Here is a 6,684-nt window from a genome sequence, read left to right as displayed (position 1 = left end):
ATTATCCAATAATTGGACTTGGAAAAGTAAGCTGAGTTGTGACCTAAAAGTTGCTAATCAGGTACGCGAGCTTCAAACTTATACATCAAAACATTCATGCTAATTTTGAGAAGTTGACAAAGATTTATTTTCCTCCAAGCTGAAACTTTCAGGAAGTTTGGCTCTCTCCAACAAAAAATCGATGATTTTAGAGTTTCTATGCTTCAAGTGCTGCTAATTTCAAAAGTTGCAAATAATCAGCCCTTCCTCAAATAAGCAGCTGAACCTGAAGTTCACGACATAATTGCACCTTCAGAACTTCACCTGATGTTGGATAGTTGTGAATCACTTCAAGGTTTTAAAAAGGTTGGAGCTTATTGCTCACTCAACTTTTTCTTATCATTTCCAAGGTTTTGATTAAAAAAAAAAAAAAAATAACTAGAAAATCAGTATTTTGACATTATTCAAAAAGTATAAAAATCTTTGCAAAGTTAGCAATTTTTTAAACCCTTCCAGATTCAGCAATTCTAAAGCATGATACAGTTTTTTTACATTTCATTTAAGCATTATTGGTAATTGTAAATGCTCACAAACACTTTAGAAAAAGTTGCATAAACTGATATATGCTGCATATTGAATATGCATGCTTAACTGCAAATTATAAATTATAGCTTGGAACCAAACTTGAGGAAGGATTTCTTTATCACGTTGAAAACTTCAAAAACAACATCTTCCAGCCTCAACCAACTCCTAACTCCACTTCCTTTTTCAACGCGAGTTTTAGAGTTTTTAGAAATAACCAGAATATTCCTTGGAGCTTTCAGAACTTTATAATTTTTGTAACGTATTCAAGAATATAACAAGGTGAATAAGTTTATAAAAATTTAGAATGCTTTTGGATATTTTTTAGTGTGCAAATAATTTTTGTTTCCTGATTTAGTTCTTTAGCTCCTGCACTAATTTAAAACTGATATGCCCGTCAAGATGTCCATTTCAATTTTTCTTCTGCACTATATTATTAGCTTCAAGTCTTTATTTTTTTACAACTTTCTTTCTTTGTATTTAGTACAAAGAAAGCAAGTTGTAAAAAAATAAAAATCATATTAAAAATACAATGCATTTCATAAATTAGTTTTTTCATAGAATTTCAACGGCTAGAAATGTTGTTTCATAACTTTTTTTCAAAAAAAATAATATATACAGAGATATTAAGGAAAGATTGATCCCTAACTTAGTGCTCTACTTTTATTTTTTTCATTTTGCTGTCCTTAACAGTTTTAATAAAACTATTGTAGTGCATTTTTTTTGGATTAACCCAGAGTTTTCAGGTAGTGAAGTTTGACAATATATTTTCCACAAACATAGCAAAGTGTGTTTTGGTGGTATAAAAAATTTTGGCGCTCACTATTTTTTTAGCTTTTTCAATAAATACCTGTATAAGTATATGTGATAAATATCTGTATTATTTTGATTAAATATCTGTAATTTTCCAAAAAAACTCTAAAAACGATATTAGAAACTAAAACCTCAGCTTTACAGTCATATGTTTTTAATTATTTCCAGTTATATAGTCATATATTTCTAATTGTTAAAATAAATCAACTGTTAACTTATTTGTATCGCATTATATAAAAGGATACATTAAAGTAACACAAAAAAGTGAAGTGTTAGACATCCATATCATTCATTAGTTATATTTGGTTGCATTTTAAATAGTAATTCGATGCATGTGATGGTGGAATGATTGTGTCACACAGTGTAATCTGTTCTTTCCCTCGAAAGGTGCTGAACTTGTTACAAAACACTTAGAAACGGTCCTTCAGTACCTGTTCATTGGCAATAGCTTGTTGTAGTTATAACTAATTAAATATAATTTTTTATAATTGGAGTATAACTTAGGAACCATACTTAAAAATCTTAATCAGCTGAAGTAAACTTAACCAAGCTCTAAAAGGGAAACTGAAATAAGATTAGCCCTAATCCAAGCTCTAAAAAGTAAACTGAGTAGTGACCTTAACCTCAATTCTAAAAACCTCTTTGGATATTTTGAAGTTTAATTATGAATCTTATAACAAGATTCAAGCAAGACACAGCAAAAAAATACAGCAGAAACTGCGCCCCAGTCGCGAGAATATTTAGAAAATTAACTAGACAATTTCTAAATATATTAGACACTTAGTATAGCCACGCAAATCATGAATGATAATAGTTTATTGTAATGGGCTCAGAGAATCATTTGATGACGATTCGAACTCTCTTTTATCTAGCGCCTCCATTAGGGCATAATGAAACTAATTATTTTGAAGATAAATCTTGTTGCAGTAAATTTGTACTGGAATTGTTTCGCTAAAAATTATATATATGAATATTAATGTAACTTCACTCTCATAAATCAAAAATGGCCATCTTAAAAAGTACTACTTTAACTGAGAAAGGATTAAGAAAAGTTTGTATGAGAGGCGATGTTAATGGGGAAGTTCGTCCATTGTGTGTTCATTGTTCGGAAAAATTAGTAAATGAAAGAATAAAACCTTTTAAACTATAAAAATATTTCGAAAACAAACATAAAGTAACTAGTAAGTAAATAATAAGTAAAGTATTTGAAAACAAGTTTGAAACATTTTTTAAAAAACAAGTCTAAAAGTGAAACACTTCTTGAAGTGTTTCACTTTTAGACTTGCATACTTAATAGTTTTATATTTATTAGGGAAAACATTAAAACCACTTATAGTTGGAGAAGCATTGATTCCTTTTTCAGCAATTATAATGGCATCAATTTTGCATTACATGATTCAAATGCAAAATACAGTTGACATAGTGAAGATTCTATCTGCAATATGTATTAATGAAGATTGGTTAAGGTATTACAGGATATTGTTATGGTAATTACGTCAATTGCAACAACCTATACAGCCGTCTTTTTTCAATACTCTTTAATGAGATGAGTTAGCTGTCAACTTTTTGAAAAGCAAATTGAGTTTGAATTTGCATAGAGTGTATATAAAAGTTTTTAAATTCAGCAGTAAATCTAAATTTTTCAAGAAGAAGCTGATACTTTGTTTAGTAGAAGAAAAAAAATAACACTGGCATAATCACGTGCATTAAAGAATTTGCTAATGCAATTGATACAGATGTCTTGTTATTTAAAAGCATCATCTCCTGTCATATGATACAATTTGACCAACACTTTAGAAATTCCAGATTATGAACTAGGATAGGTCTGTGATCCATTTGTTTGATAATATTGATTCAAATACCCATTTAAACGAAAAGTTTATAGACGAAACACAGGGAATTCAATTTAAGACTTGATTTGCCGTAAATTTTGATTATCGATTGAAAATGATTGAACTAATTTTAAGAAAAAGATAAGTTTTTTATTCAGCTTGCGTCAGTATTATTTGCAGTGTCTAATTGCGTTATAATCACTCTGATTTTGCTATGTTTTTTTGTTTTTTTGCTCTTATGGAGCGAAAAAACACAAAGGAAAATTGAGAAATAGTTGCTCTTTTTTTTCTGAGTGAATTTTTATAAAATTAATTACAACTTCTATAATGGGCGCTTTAAAAAAAAATGTTACATAAACAGTGAATGAGCTAAATGAATTAAATCATTTAGTGGCTTCATAGCTGAATAAGCTTATAAGAGATTAAATAAATTGTCAATTGACTAAAACAAATCTTTTGTAAATATTCATGCTAGGAAAAGGATTATGTTAAAAAGCAGGTTGTAAAAAAATAAAAATTATGTTAAAAAGACAAAATGTTTCATAAATTTGGTTTTTCATAACACAATTGATGAACTGCTTTGGCTTCATATTATTTTTATGACATTAAAAATGTTTCCAATACACTTAATATTAACCTTTGCAGGGTTCTACCTTCTTGTAAAGATTTGCTGGAAGCTTTGGATTAAGTCATATGGACTTTTAACTATTACTACACCACCTACAATACCGTTCTTTGGAAATTCTCTTCAACTTCATAGTGATCCAGCAAAGTTCTACAAACAAGCATGTGAATGGAGTAGAGTTTACGGCAATGTGTTTTGTGTGTGGCTGGGCTTAAAGCCGTTATAGTTTTGTCTTCAACAAAGTTTTTAGAAGCAATTTTAACCAGTCAAAAAGTTATAACTAAGTGCTCTATCTTCGACTTTCTGCATGACTGGCTAAAAACAGGTTTGCTAACAAGCACAGGAACTAAGTGGAGATCTTGTCGTCGGCTTCTTACTCCTAGCTTCCATTTTTCAATACTCAACAGCTTTTTAAAAGTCTTTGAAGAGCAGGCAGCTCGTTTGGTAGAAAACTTGCGCATTTCTGCTGAAAGTGGGAAAATAATAGATGTTCAAGTTCCAATCGGTTTAGCCACTCTGGACATAATATGCGAGACATCGATAGGTGTAAAAATAAACGCCCAAAGCTGTCCAGACTCTGATTATGTAAAAGCAATCAGTACTTTGAACAGAGAAATATTGGAACGCTCTAAATATCCTTGGCTTTGGCCAGATGGTATCTACAAGCAGCTTCCCTGTGGAAAACGGTTTTACAAAGCGTTGGATGTTGCTCACAAACTGACTAAGGATGTAGTAAACGAGCGAATAAAGATCCGCTCTCTAGATGCAGAAAATGAAAATCTATTGACAGAAAAGAAGTTTTTTCTAGATATGCTTATAGATATTTACAAAAGAGGAGAAGTTGACGCTGAAGGCATTCAGGAAGAGGTGGACACGTTTATGTTCGAAGGTCATGATACTACCTCTGCTGCATTAAGCTGAACTTTATGGTTGCTAGGAAGCAACCCTCATGTTCAAATGAAGCTTCATTCAGAAATAGATAAAGTAGAAGAAAGTGGAGGCTCACTGTATGAAAAGGTTCGAAACTTTAAATATCTTGAGTGTGTAATAAAAGAGTCTTTGCGAATGCACCCACCAGTACCCATAATCGCCCGAGAAATTGAAGAAAATATGATCATTGATGGCCAATTTGTTCCCAAGGGTTCCGAAGTTAATGTGTTTGTCATGATGGTTCATCACAATCCTGAGTACTGGGAAGATCCGTACACTTTTATACCTGAACGTTTTGAGGATGAGCTTGCAAAGCGAAACCCATATAGCTACATTCCGTTCTCTGCAGGACCAAGAAATTGTATCGGTCAGAAGTTTGCAATGATTGAAGAAAAAATGCTGCTGTACAGTTTTATGAAAGCATTTTGTGTTGAGTCCATGCAAAAGGAGGGTGAAGTGCAAGGCGCTATAGATGTAGTACATAAATCAGTTAATGGAATCATGATGAAGCTCTCTGAAAGATAATTTTTTGATGCATTTTTTTTTAATTTAGAATTAGCTGAAGATGAAAAGAGTTTTTTTTTTTTTTTTTTTTCAGTTTTACATTTAATTAGTCGTAATGCAATTAAGTCCGTGATATATGCTTTCGTGATGCAATAAAATCCGTGATATATAGACTAATTTAAATAAAAACTTGGTATCTGATAGAAGATCTAATGATCTTGTCGCCAGAACCATAAAAAGTTGTAATAGAATATAACTTAAGCCATTAATAAATATAGACAAATAAAAATGACAAAATACAAAAAACAAAAGAGCGTGTTTATACAAATTTCTTCTTATTAAAAGTATTTCAACATATTGTCATTAAAGAGAATGAATTTTTTAAATTTCTTTTTAAAGACTGGGACGGTAATTGATAAATCAAAATTAGGTAAAGCAATTTTGTTCCAGAGATTGGGTGCCCGATAAGCTATACAGGACTGATTGAATTTTGTTCGACAAAAGGTTTCAAAGAGTGATTTATCATTTCGTAGTGTATACTTATTTTTTGTTTTTTAAGGTAATAAAATCTTTAAAAACGTGTAAGGACGGATTGATTTTACATTGAAACATAAAGCATAATATTTTATATACATTTACTTCATAAATGTTAAGTACTTTTATATTTTTGAATAAAAATTTTGAATGTGTAAGTCGATTTTCAAAACAAACTAAGCGTATTGCATGTTTCTGATGATGGTAAAGAGTACGCAACTTACTTTTGCTTGTACTTCCCCAAGCAATATTTGCATAGTTAATATAACTATGTATAAATGAGTAATAGAGTTGACTTATAGAGGACTTATAATTTCTTGACTTATAGAGGACTCCTATATTTTTAGGAACCTTTGTACAAATGTAGTCAATATGTGGTTTCCATGTAACATTCTCATCAAGATAAATGCCAAGAAAACTAGTAAAAGTTTCCTTTTTTATTTCTAGTTCATCAATAAGAATTTTTGGCATGGTTCTTGGTAAAAAACGTTTTTTAGATATAGGGTGACATAGATTGTATTTTGTTTTATCAAGGTTTAAGGTCAATTTGTTACATTTAAGCTGCTCAGATATGCATTTAAGTTCTTTGTTCATATCAGAAAACAGCTCATTAGTATTACTTTTTGATAAAAACAAATTTGTATCATCAGCAAACATAATACTCCGAAGATTAGCTGCTTTGCTTAAATCATTAATATAAGTTAAAAACATAAGAGGACCTAGAATAGAGCCTTGTAGAACACCGCAGGTTGTTTCAGTATAGTCACTTTGAAAGACATCATAATAGCTAAGAAATTGCTTTCTATTTGAAAAGTAACTATGAAACCATTTTAGCATTTTGTTTTTGATTCCATTGTATTCGAGCTTTTTAAGCAATATCTTATG

The 6,684-nt window shown here is 30.5% G+C and overlaps 1 pseudogene; it reads left to right on the top strand.

The window, feature by feature from the left end:
* Positions 1-3,688: 3,688 nt before the first annotated feature.
* LOC149878512 (cytochrome P450 4V2 pseudogene) lies at positions 3,689-5,286 on the top strand (annotated as a pseudogene).
* The last annotated feature ends 1,398 nt before the right edge of the window (positions 5,287-6,684 follow it).

This window comes from Hydra viridissima, unplaced genomic scaffold (assembly GCF_058129835.1).
Source record: "Hydra viridissima isolate aposymbiotic clone 2 unplaced genomic scaffold, HvirCarnegie_v1 scaffold_15, whole genome shotgun sequence".
Classification (NCBI taxonomy): Eukaryota; Metazoa; Cnidaria; class Hydrozoa; order Anthoathecata; family Hydridae; genus Hydra; species Hydra viridissima.
This window is presented reverse-complemented; position numbering and strand designations above follow the sequence as displayed.